The following is a 14,240-nucleotide window of genomic DNA, read 5'->3' on the forward strand; positions in this document are numbered from 1 at the left end:
CACATACAAGTGCGAATTTGATTTTTAGAGCACTAAGTTGACATTTGTATTTTGACATAATTACATAATTAGTATTTATGGCATGCGACTATGTTTATACAAACACATATATATGAACTTTAGTTTTATAATTTTTGTTATGATTATTTTATATCATAATAATCTTACATATTTAAAAGCGAGTTTTATTACCTGTGCCAAACTAATGTAGATATATCCTTATCGCTTTCTTTATTCACTTTGCGAAAAGCATCTTCACCATGTATTCCCTATTGAACCTAAGAATAAATTTAATATGATTATTTTTTGTGTATGTGTGTTTCATATGGTATGAGATTGAATCCAAAAATACAATTTGAGTTAAACAACAACAAAAAAATACATCATTGCAAAGGCTATAGTTGCCAGGCGACTGATGTTGTCAGTTCTATGTGGGGTGACACAATGCTCAGAGTTTCTTCCTAAATCCATTATAAATCTGCATTATTCAGTGAGCTACAGTGTTTAGTACTTCATTGGCAAAGTGTGTGTGTTGTTTCTGGGCCAAAAAGATTGTATATTCTGAAGCAACAAATCTTTGAAATAGACATGAAAATTCTTGAGTGGTTCACATATTAATGAAACATTCTAAAGTAAGGATAATAAAGACTTTGTAAAAGATTTATCTGCAATATATTGCCTGTCTAAATATGTTTATTTACCTTTAAATGTGACATATTTTGTAGAATTTATATTTAAAATATAAATTTATATTTTGAAATGGACTTTCAGTGGACCATTTTCTGTTTTTAGTAATGCAGAATCATGATTGAGTAACAATTGATGCTGACTACAAAGATAACAAAAGGCTCTGGACATTTTGTTTCATCTCCTTGGCAATTGTAGATATAATTTAATTAAGACTGCATAATTATTGCATATCTTTTTTAGTCCTTTTGAAAAGAAATCTAGAAATTCACGTATTAGACTTTGCTTCAATACATAATTCAGACTTTAAATGCAATGATATTTATATATTCAATAATGTATGATATGCTTTTTATCTTTTATTTAGAATCATAGATTTTTTAAAATAGCTATTGTTTTGAAATATCTATTTTGTTTTGAAATATCTATTCTGTTTGTCCTATTTATTATTTTAATATCTGGTTTAGCAAGTTATTCGACTCTGAATTTCAACAGGATTTAAGTTGTTGGATTGTAAGACCTGTAAAAGCTATTTAAGATCAAAGGTACACCAAATTTTATGTCAACATAGAAATGCTTGTATTATCTAATTTTGGAAACTAAAAAATAATAAATCAAGATATACTCTTAGTTAAAGTCAAAATGTGTTGGCACAAATTTAGAACTTTCTTTTTGTTTTTAATAAATAAGCAGAGAAACTGCTGGTTTCTAGTTCAGGATGAAAGCAGCTTAGAAGTTGCTACTCCATTTTAACCAGTAAAAAATTGAACACTTTGAAAAATCAACAACTCTTCCTAGATCCACCTGAGAAGTAAGGGCACAAGGCAAATCACTGCCCTCAAAATGATTGAGGTAGAAATGCGGTTGCAGAGAATCACAACTTACCAGAGCAGAAATCAATTAGCAGAAACCAACCTGGGCTTCGCTGCCAGAGTAAGAAAATCTGAACTGTAACTGATAAATTGATGGAAGCACAATATGGTCAAGTCTGAGAGTTAAAAACTTCACAGGAACCCAGTAGTGGGAGTGGTGGGGCAGCTTTTGAACGTTTTACTTCCAGGAGCTCTAAACTGGTACTCTCAGTGAATATTAGAGAAGAATATCCTCTTGCTTCCAGCAGTGGGAGGGGAAAAGAAACCACTTAAATTACACTAGAGCATTCTGTTCTTTATTTTTAACCAACTTTTAAAATAATTCATATAAAATTATGGAGTACAAGTACAATTTTGTTACATGCATAGATTGCATAGTGATCAAATCAGGGCTTTTAGGGTATCCATCACCTGAATAATGTACATTGTACCATTCAGTAATTTCTCATCATCCACCCCTCTCACTCCTTCACACTTTGGAGTCACCCTTGTCTAACATTCCACTTTCGCGTCCATGTGTACACGTTTTTTTACTACCCACTTATGAATGAGAGCATGTGATATGTGACTCTTTGTGCATGGCTTGTTTCCCTTAGGATAATGACCTCCAGCTCCATCCATGTTGCTGCAAAATACATGATTTTTGATGGCTGAATAGTATTCCACTGTGTATATATACTGCATTTTTGTTATCCAGTCATCTGTTGATAGACACTTAAGTTGATTCTATAGCTTTGCTATTGCAGATAGTGCTGCAATAAACATATGAGTGCAGGTATCTTTTTGCTATAATGATTTATTTTCCTTTGGGTAGATACACAGTAGTAGGATTACTGGATCATATAATAGCTCTAATTTTATTTATTTGTGAAATTTCCACGCTGTTTCTCATAGAAAGTGTATTAATTTACATTTGCACCAACAGTGTATGAATTCTCTTTTCCCCACATCCTCACCAACATCTATTATTTCTATCTTTTTAGTAATAGGCACTCTGACTGGTGGAAGATTATATCTTATTGTGGTTTTAATTTGCATTTCTCTTATGATCAGTGATGTTGAACATTTTTTCATATACCTCTTGGCCATTTGTATGTCTTCTTCAGAAAAATGTCTACTCATGTCCTTTGCCCAGTTTTTAATGGGATTATTTGTATTTTTGTTGTTGTCGAGTTATTTGGTTTCTTTGTATATTCTGGATATTAGTCCCTTGTTGGATGAATAGTTTGCAGATATTTCCCCTTTTCTGCAGGTTATGTGTTCTCTCTGTTGATTATTTCTTTTGTTGTGCAGGAGCTCTTTAGTTTAATTAAGTCCCATTTGTCTATTTTTGTTTTTGTTGTCTGTGCTTTTGAGGTCATAGTATACATTCCTTGCCTAGATGAATGTCCATAAGAGTTTCCCCTAGGTTTTCTTCTAGTATTTTTATAGTTTCTGATCTTGCATTTAAGTCTTTAATACATCTTGAATTTTTTTTTTATATGGTGATAGATATGGGTTTAGTTTTATTCTCCTGATTGTGGATGTCTAATTTTTCCAGCACTGTTTATTGAAAAGGGTGTTGTTTCCTCACTCTGTGTTCTTGTTGGCCTTGTTGAAAATCAATTCACTGTAGGTATGTGGCTTTATTTCTGGGATCTCTATTCTCTTCCATTGATCTATATGTCTATTTTTTATGCCAGTGCCATGCTATTTTGGTTACCATAGTCTTGTAATATAATTTAAAGTCAAGTAATGCATTGCCTCCAGCCTTATTCCTTTGGCTTTGGATTGCATAGGCTATTTGTGCTCTTGTTTGGTTCTGTATGAATTTTAGGATCATGGCATTCTGTTCTTAAGACCTAACCTCAAGAGAACCTATTTGTCCGGAGTGTAACACTCTAGAATTTCATAAGATCCTTACCTACCTGGGAGAAGGAAAATACCCAACACCAGCCCTTCCTCAGCCATTGTGTCCCACCTAAGCAGGGATGGGGGGACTAAGAAGCACTGGTCATGGGCACGTGACTGAGGCCTAATCATAGGACTTTATAATGCTCACTCTACCCCCACATCTTACCACTACATTACTAAAGGCCTGTTTACAGCATTTTCTTTTATGAAGTTCATCATGTACACCTCACAAAAATTTACATGATAAACAAAAAGGCAAAAAAATACAGTTTGAATAGACAGACAAAGCATCAGAACCAGAGTCAGATACAACAGAAATGTTGGTATTATCAGACAAGGAATTAAAAAAAAACTGCAATTAATTTGCTAATAGCTTTAATGGTAAAAGTAGACAACATGCAGGAACGGATTGAAGGAGAAAAAAGTTGGGAACTAACACTACCCAACTTAAAGAATTATTATATAGCTCCAATCAAAAAGATAGCTGTGGTATCTACAAAAGGATAGACAAATAGATCAATGGAACAGAATAGAGAGCTTAGAAATAGACCCACATATATATACTCAACTGATATTTGATAAAGAAACAAAGGCAATACAGTGAAACTAAGATAGTCTTTTCAACAAATGAGGCTGGAATAACTGGATATACAATGTTGAAAAAAAGAATCTAGACACAGGCCTTATATATTTTACAAAAAATAACCCAAAATGCAACATAGGACTACATATAAAATGCAAAACTATGAAACTCGTAGAAGGTAACATAAAAGAAAACCTGGATGACTGTGGGTTTTGCTAGCACTTTTTAGATATAAAAGGTATGTTCTATGAAATAAATAATTGATAAGTTGGACTTTATTAAAATGAAAATCTTCAATTTTAACAATATCAACAGAATAAGAAGGCAAGCCACAGAATGGAAGAAAATATTTGCAAAAGACACATCTGCTAAAGATCTGTTATCCAAAATATACAAATAATTCATATAACTCAGTAACTAGAAGATGGAACAGCCTGGTTTTAAAGTGGGCAAAAGAGCTGAACAGATACCTCACCAAAGCATATATATACATGACTAGTGAGCATGTGAAAAGATGTTCAACATCATTTGTTTTTGGGAATTGCAAATTAAATCAATTAGATACCGCCTCATATCTATTGGAATGGCTAATATCCAAACACCAGATGCTGGCAAGGATGTGGAGCAACAGAAACTCTCATTTCTAATGGGAATACAAAATGACACAGACCTTATGGAAGACAGTTTGATGGGTCCTTACAAAGCTAAACATATTCTTATTATATGGTCCAGCAAAAAAGCTGTGTCCACCCAAAAACCTGCACATGGATGTTTATAGCAGCTTTAAGCATAATTGCTAAAACATGGAAGCAACAAGTATGTCCTTCAGTATACTGGTTAATAAATAAACTGCGCTACATCTAGATAGATAAATATTATTCTACACTAAAAAGCAATTAGCCATTAAGCCATGAAAGGCACTAGAAATCTCTCTCCCCACCTAGACAACAATTGCACCGGTACAGTCTGTCTGATGTAATTATTTTGTAATACCAGAATCTGTGAAGGCTTGCAACTTTCAGGGGAAGGCTTGGATGATAAATTGAAGTTAGTAAGTTTTAGTTCCCAGCACAGTGGCAGCTACTCATCCCTCACCTCAAGCTCCAGGGCAGACAACTGAGCATATACTCCAGAAGTATCTTGCAAGCAGCTTATTTGCACCAGGGTAGAAAAAAAAGCACTCTGTCCTTTGTATATCAGGAATCTACTGCTTCTGATCACAGAAGTGCAGACAAAGAGGTGGGCAGCCATTGTTATTGCACCTACCTCCACTGTTACAATCTCCTTCCGCTCCAGCTGAAGTGATTTCAAGGGGACTTAAAGGGCTGAATCCCTTAATTTTTTTCTTTTCACCCTTTTGAGAGCCAGCAATTAAAGCCTATGCAATTCAAAAGCAACTGCCTATACAAACAAAATTAGGAAGTTACTGTGCATGAACAGAAAAAGACACAAGTTCAGAATAACCCTGAGAAGTCCTTATGTTTATACCTGAGGATGATCCTTGGCACAGACACAGCCCACAACAATTGAAAACAAAAATAACAAGTGAAAACAAAAATAGCAAATCCTGAGGAAGGAGGAGACTCTGATTTCCAGAGTTACCATATTACTAGATTCAAGTGTCCAGTGTTCAACAGAAAGCCACAAGCCCTAAAAAGAAACAGAAAATTATGGCTCTTTCAGTGGAAAAAAAATAAACAGATTCTTTTTGAAAGAGACCTGATGAAAGATCTACTAGACAAAGACTTTAAAACAACTGTTTTGGGATGCTTAAAAACTAAAAGGAGATATGGAGAAAGTCAAGAAAACAATATTTGAACAAAATGGAGATAATAAAGAGATAGAAAACCAGAAAAAGAATTGTAGGGCTGAAAAATATAATAACTTAAGTAAAATAGAAGAATTCAGAGACATTTAAGAAGAAATTATTGGCAAATATGAAGATAAGACAATAGAAAATATTGAGTCTAAGGAACAGAAAGAGATTGAAGAGAAGTAAGCAAAACTGAAGGGACATAAAGGACACTATGAAGCCCAACAATATGCACTCATGTGTGAGTACCAAAGGGGAAGAGAGAGAGATGGAAGAGAAGAAAGAATATTTGAAGAAATAATGGCAGAAAACTCCTCAAATTTGATGAAAAACATGAAGTAAATTTCCAAGAGTTTCAGCAAACTCCAAGAATTTGAGCTGAAACAGACCCACAATGGAGACACATCATAATCAAATCTTGAAAAACAGAGTGAATCTTGAAATCAATAAGAAAGAAGTGATTAACACATACGTACAGGGATCCTCAATAGTATAAACAACAGATTTCTGATATGAAACTTTGGAGACTGGAAGGAAATGGGCCAATATATTTAAAGTGCTAAAAGAAAAAAAATGTCAACCAAGTATCTTTTATCGTGCAAAACTGTCTTTCAGAAGTGAGGGAGAAATTAATACATTTCCCAATAAGCAAAAACTGAGGGAGTTCATTATCTTTAAACCTGCTTTGGAAGAAATGCTCAAGGAAGTTCTGCAGGGTGAAATGAAATGTCTCTAGACAGTAACTCAAAGCCATATGAAAAAATAAAGATCTCAATAAAGGTAAATACATGGACAATTGTAAGTGCTAGTATTTGGAAACAGTGGTGTGGAATGCTATTGTTTGTCTTCATCATCATTTAAACGAATAAAATATTTTAAAAATTCTTAGTATACAAGTAGTATTATTGTAACTTTGGTTGGTGATTCCACATTTTGTCTTCTCTTACTTTAAGAAACTAATGTATTTAAAATAATTTGTTTGTGTTTCAGGCCACACAATATATAAAGATGTAATTTTTTTGGCATCAAGAACTTAAAGGTGTGGGGTTGGAGTTTTAAAGGAGCTCAGGTTTTGCATGTAATTGAAGCTAATTTGGAATAAATTTAAATTAGAGTCTTGTAACTTTAACATGTTAAGTTTAATCTCCATGGTAGCCACAAAGAAAACAGCTATAGGATATACACAGAAGAAAATGAGAAAGGAATTCAAAGTTTCACTGCAAAAATTAACTTTTAAACACAAAAGGCAAAAGTGTTGCAGGAAATGAGGACAAAAAAGCTATGAAGCATATTGGAAATGAATAGCAAAATGACAGAAGTAAGTCCTTTATCAGTAATTACTGTCAATGTAAATGGATATTAAGCTCTTCAAACAAAAGACAGAGATTGGCAGAATTGATTTTTAAAAAGATCCATCTATTAAAGACTTAAATGTTAGACCTAAAACCATAAAAACCCTAGAAGAAAATCTAGGCAATACCATTCAGGACATAGGCAAAGGCAAGGACTTCATGTCAAAAACACCAAAAGCAATGGTAACAAAAGCCAAAATTGACAAATGGGATCTAATTAAACTAAAGAGCTTCTGCACAGCTAAAGAAACTACCATCAGAGTGAACAGGCAACCTATAGAATGGGAGAAAATTTTTGCAATCTACTCATCTGACAAAGGGCTAATATCCAGCATCTACCAAGAACTCAAACAAATTTACAAGAAAAAAAACAGACAATCCCATCAAAAAGTGTGTGAAGGATATGAACAGACACTTCTAAAAAGAAGACATTTATACAGTCAACAGACACATGAAAAAAATGCTCATCATCACTAGCCATCAGAGAAATCCAAATCAAAACCACAATGAGATACCATCTCACACCAGTTAGAATGACGTTCATTAAAAAGTCAGGAAACAACAGGTGTTGGAGAGGATGTGGAGAAACAGGAACACTTTTACACTGTTGGTGGGACTGTAAACTAGTTCAACCATTGTGGAAGATAGTGTGGTGATTCCTCAAGGATCTAGAACTATAAATACCATTTGACCCAGCCATCCCATTACTGGATATATGCCCAAAGGATTATAAATCATGCTGCTATAAAGACACATGCACAGGTATGTTTATTGCAGTACTATTCACAATAGCAAAGACTTGGAACCAACCCAAATGTCTATCAATGATAGATTGGATTAAGAAAATGTCACATATATACACCATGGAATACTATGCAGCCATAAAAAGGTTGAGTTCATGTCCTTTGTAGGGACATGGATGAAGCTGGAAACCATCCTTCTTAGCAAACTATCGCAAGGACAAAAAACCAAACACCACATGTTCTCACTTATAGGTGGGAATTGAACAATGAGAACACTTGGACACAGGAAGGGGAACATCACACACTGGGGCCTGTCGTGGGGTGGGGGGAGGGGGAGGGATAGCATTAGGAGATATACCTCATGTAAATGATAAGTTAATGGGTGCAGCACACCAACATGGCGCGTGTATACATATGCAACAAACCTGCACGTTGTGCACATGTACCCTAGAACTTAAAGTATAACAATAAAAAATACAAGGTCCATCTATATGCTGTCTACAGTTGATTCATTTGAGATCCAAAGACACAAATAAATTGGAAGTAAAAGGATGGAAAAATTTTTTTCCATGCACAGAGTAGCAAAAAGAAAGCAGGCATGCCTATATTAATATTAGATGAAATTGATTTTTAATCAAAAAGTTCAGAAAAGTCAAAGAAGGACACTATATATCAATAAAGTTTCAATGCAGCAAAATATAACAATTACAATCATTTATACACCCAAAAAACACCATCAAAATATATGAAGCAAAAACTAACTGAATTGAAGGGATAGATAGTTCTACAATAATAGTTGTATAATTCAGTACCCCGTTCTCAATAATGAATACATCAGACAGGAAATAAGCAAGGAAACTAAGGACTCAAACAATATATTAATCCAACTGGATCTAACAGACATATACAGAACACCCTACTCCATAACTGCATACACATTCTTCTCAAGTGCACATGCGACATTTTCCAGGATGGGCAATATGTTTGTCCAAATATTAAACCTCAATAGATTTTAAAAAGTAGTTATCATACATTGTGTCTTCTCTGAACACTGCAAGATAAAGTTAGAAATCAATAACAGAAAGAGAACTGAAAAATTCACGAATTTATGGACATTAACACACTCTCAAACAACCAATGGATGAAAGAAGAAATCACAAGGAAAAGTAGAGAACTCTTAGAGATGAGTGACACAAAAACACAACATACCAAAACTTATGGGATGCAGTAGAATCAATGCCAGAGGGAAAGTTTGTAGCCATAAATAATTTCATTAAAGCATTTATAAGATCTCAAATTAGCAACCTATTTTTACAGCTTAAGGAACTAACAAAATAATAAACTAAACTCAAAACTAGAATGAAAGATATAATATCCAAGCAGAGATAAATGAAATAGAGAATAGAAAAAAAATAGAGAGAAAGATCAACAAAATTGTCAAACCTGTAGCTGGATAGACTAAGAAAAAGAGAGAAGACTCAAATTATTAAAATCACAAAAATTGGAACATCTCTACAGATTATAAAGAAATTAAAAACATTATAAGACAGTAGTAGGAACAATTGCACACCAACTAATTTGATAACCTAGATGAAACGGGCAAATGCAAGAATTTTTAAAAGCCGTCCTAAAATTGATATAGAAGCTCAAGAGACCCTGAATAACAAAACTGAAGTACTCACATTTTCTGATTTCAAAACTTGTTGCAATACTGCAGTAATCAAAACAGTGTCATACCAGCAGAAAGGCAGGTACATAGGCCAATGGAATAGAATAGAGACTTCAGAACTATCCCCTTACATATATGACCAAATATCATTTGACAAGAGTGGCAATACCATTCAATGCAGAAAGGCCAGTCTTAACATATGTGCTGGAAAAACGAAATATCCACATGCCAAAGAATGAAATTGGACTCTTACCTAACACCATATAAAAAATTAAAATGGATCAAAGACACTAAATTTAAGACCAATATCTATAAAGCTTTTAGAAGAAAACAGAAGGCAAAAGCTTCACAACATTGGATTTGACAGCAATGTCTGGAATATGATACCAAAGGCACAGGCATCAAAAGCACAAAACAAGCAAATTGGATTTCATGAAAATTAAAATTCTGTGCATCAAAAGAAAAACACTGGCCAGGCATGGTGACTCACATCTGTGATCCCAGCACTTCGGGAGGCTGAGGCAGGATAATCACTTGAGGTCAGGAGTTCGAGACTAACCTGTGCAGCATGGTGAGACTGTTTCAGCAACAACAGAAAATAGCCAGGCATGATGGTGCATGCCTGTAGGCCTAGCTACTTGGGAGTCTGAGGCAGCAGGATCACTTGAGCCTAGGAGTTTGAGGTTGCAGTGAAGTATGATCATGCCACTACACTCCAGAAAGAAACCTGTCTGTAGAAAAAGAAAAAGAAGAAGAAGAAAAGAAGAAGAAGAAGAAGAAGAAGAAGAAGAAGAAGAAGAAGAAGAAGAAGAAGAAGAAGAAGAAGAAGAAGAAGAAGAAGAGAAAAACTCTATCAACAGTAAAATGGACAGCAACTCACACAATGAAGAAAATATTTGTAAATCACATATCTGATATAGGATTAATATCGCAAATATAGGAAGAACTCCTAAAACTTAACAATTACAAAAACGTGATTTACCTGGTTGAAAAATGGACAAGATACTTAAATAGATGTTTCACCAAAGATGTTACAGAAATGACTGATAAGCACATGAAAAGATGCTCAACATTATTAATCTTCAGGGAAATGCAAATCAAAAGAACAATAAAACACCATCTCACACCAATTAGAATGGCTACTATCAAATAACAGAAAATAGCACATGTTGGTCAGGATGTGGAGTTATCCAAACACTTGTGCCCTGTTTGTTGTAATGTAAAATGGAATTGCTGCTGTGGAAAACAGTATGGTAGTTTTGCAAAAAAGTAAAAATAAAATTATTATTTGATGTAGTATCCCACTTCTGCATGTAAACCCCCCAAAATTGAAAGCAGGGCGTGGAAGAGATATTTGTACATCCATTTTCATCGCAGCATTTTTTTGTAATAGCTCAAACATGGAAGCAATCCAGGTGACAATTCATAGACACATGGATAAGGAAATACGGCATATATGCACAACGGAATATTATTCAGCTTTAAATCAGAAGGAAATTCTGACATACACTACAACAGGGATAAAATTTGAGGACATTATGTATTCAAGTCCTTTGCCCATTTTTGAATCAGATAAATCATGTTTCTTTGTCATTGTTGAGTTTTGGGAATTCTCCCTATATTTGGGATATTAATCCCTTATCAGATATGTGGTTTACGAATATTTTCTCCCATTCTTTGGGTACTGTTAATAGTGTTTTTCCCTTCCTTCCTTTTTTCCTTCCTTCCTCCCTCCCTCCCTTCTTCCTCCTGCCCTCCCTGCTTGCCTCCCTCTCCCCCACCCCCGCAGACAGGGTCTCTATCACCCAGGCTGGAGTGCAGTGGCACGGTCATAGTTCACTGCAACCTCACACTCCTGGTTGCACATTATGAATTGTACACTTAAAAGGGTTAAGAAGTTAGATTTTATGTTATGCGTATTTTACCACAATAAAAAATGGAGAAAAAAAAAGAAATGAGCTCTCAAGCTATGAAAAGACATGAAGGCAAACTAAATGCGAATTACTAACTGAAAGGAGGCAGTCTGTAAAGGCTACATACTCTATGGTTCCAACTATGTGACTTTGTGGGAAGGCAGAACTATGGAAACATTAAAAGATTAGTAGTCAGGAATTGGAGAGGGGGGGAGATGAATAGGCAGAGCACAAAGGACTTTTTTTTTTTTTTTTTGAGACAGAGTCTCACTCTGTCGCCCAGCCTGGAGTGCAGTGGCACAGTCTCGGCTCACTGCAACCTCTGCCTCCTGGGTTCAAGAAATTCTCTGCCTCAGCCTCCCAAGTAGCTGGGATTACAGGCACCCACCACCACACCTGGCTAATTTTTTGTATTTTTAGTAGAGACGGGGTTTCACCATCTTGGCCAGGCTGGTCTTGAACTCCTGACCTCGTGATCCACCCGCCTCGGCCTCCCAAAGTGCTGGGATTACAGGCGTGAGCCACCGCACCCGGCCAGCACAAAGGACTTTTTAGAGCAGTGAAGCTATCCTTGCCCATACTGTAATGGTGGATACATATCATTACACATATGTGAAAACTTATATGATGGAGAACATCAAGAATGAGCCCTAATGTAAACTGTGGGCTTTGGGTAATAATGATGTGTCAATATAGGCTCATCAGTTTTAACATGTGCCATCTGATGCTGAGTGTTAATAGTGGGGAAACTCATGTTATGTGGTGGGGGGAGGCTATGAGGGGCATATGGGAACTCTCTGTACTTTTTGCTCAGTTTTGCTGTTTTTCTAGCAATTGTTTGTTAATTATGAAAAATGTGAAAAAAAAGTTACCAAAAAGTGAAAATTTTTAAATGACTTTTATTTATGTATTTGTTTATTTGAGACTTGCTCTGTCTCCCAGGCAAGAGTGCAGTGGTGCGATCACAGTTCACTGCAACCTGCACCTCTCAGGCTAAAGCAATCCTCCCACCTCAGCTTCCCAAGTAGCGAGGGCTACAAGTGCGCACCACCACCCCTGGCTAATTTTTGTATTTTTGTAGAGATAGGATCTCCTTATGTTGCCCAGACTCGTCTTGAACTCCTGGGTTCAAGCGATCCACCCATCTTGGCCTCCCAAAGTGCTGGGGGATTATAGGCATGAGCCACTGTGCTTGGCCAAATGACTTCATTTTAATTGTGTGTTTAAAGATTTTTCTTTAATTATGTTTCTTTTCCAAATATAAACTCAATATTTGGTTAAACAGAAATCAAAAGACATTTTTACTTAGATGCAAATGTTATAAATAGTAATTTAACAGATCTCCACATAATCTCCATAAGTCAATGTAACTCACAATGTGGCTGAAATAATGTACATTTTCAGTGAAAGATACTGTAATATTACTAAGGGTAAAAAAAAAAAAAGAAATGTATATATTTTTAATTTACCCTGGATGCTAATGTTTGAGGAAATACAGGTGTCATTAGAGGAGGAGGAAAGTTTCTGAATACATAAAAGCACTCAAGATTGGTAGCGCTGTTACTTTATCATGCCAGCTTATACTTCAAGTAATTTATTTACTTTGTTTTTCTAAATCTATCACTAATTCTGCTCAGATAAGGGGATTTAATGAGATGAAGACAGAAAGAATTGGAGAAGAATGGAAGAGGAGATGAGAAGAAAGTAGATCCTTTTCAGAAGTGAAAATATGAAGTAGAAAAGATAAAATGAAGAACATAGTTTTGTAAATAAATATGAGTTAGTGATCTATGGGAGAAAACTTAACCATTTAAAATTTACTAATTGCTGAGCATTAAATGAATTGGATTAAGAGTTGGAAGGTTCAGGGTATACACTGAACAAGCATCTGTAAGACTTGAGATGTAGATCAGATGTGTATATATTTATGTGTGTAAGTCTTGTATGTGTGATATTTTACATGTTGTGGTTTTGACATTAGCATTATGCGAAGCTTTTGAGCAGCGTAAATTAAATATTCACTATGCAATATATTAGTCACGTAAAACCAAATTTATTATAGCTCTCAGTTTCTACTTAACTTTCCAAACCAAAATATTTAAGATTACAATCACTACTTACATTTTTTCCTCATTTAAAAATCAGATACGAAATTGACAATAGTTAAAAATTGAATTTGCCTGGTATAACTTTGTGGTAGTGTAAATGGAAGATTGTCTCTCATATTAGGAGCTCCTATCTTTATTTTTAGACCAGTATTTTAGACCATATTGAAAAGATAGCTAATAATGGCTTGGATTCTACCTTTAGAAAGTATTTTTTGTCACTAATTTCGTTTTTGAATGTCATTTATTAGATAAGCACATAGTTTAATACTCTGCACAGAGGTGTTTTTTGCCTTCGTATGATTTTCTTATGAGTTTTCATTATGATCATAGACTTACAGCCTTACCACTTATTGTCTGTTCTGTGGTATCTTGGAGGTATTTAGAGTTTACAGACAGATTCATAGCATTTTTTTATGTGAGAGGAATCTGACAGGAAATATAGTTCAGAAGCTGTATTTTAGATACAAGAAATGGAGACGTAAGGTTTAATGCTTGACTCCAACTCTCACTCTACGCCTGGCGTAAAGCTTGGTATAATTCCTTATTTCCTGCCCAGGCCTGCTTCTGCTGCACTACTTTGTCTGCATCTTTGGGGTTGTCTATTCCA

The 14,240-nt window shown here is 35.0% G+C and overlaps 1 protein-coding gene across 3 annotated transcripts in view; it reads left to right on the forward strand.

Annotated features, from left to right (window-relative positions):
- The window catches only part of WDR17 (WD repeat domain 17), a 118,342-nt gene that overhangs the window by 32,411 nt on the left and 71,691 nt on the right, over positions 1-14,240 (forward strand). The gene's annotated exons all lie outside the window — the stretch shown is intronic.

The sequence above is a fragment of the Macaca mulatta genome, chromosome 5, assembly GCF_049350105.2.
Source record: "Macaca mulatta isolate MMU2019108-1 chromosome 5, T2T-MMU8v2.0, whole genome shotgun sequence".
Taxonomy (NCBI): Eukaryota; Metazoa; Chordata; class Mammalia; order Primates; family Cercopithecidae; genus Macaca; species Macaca mulatta.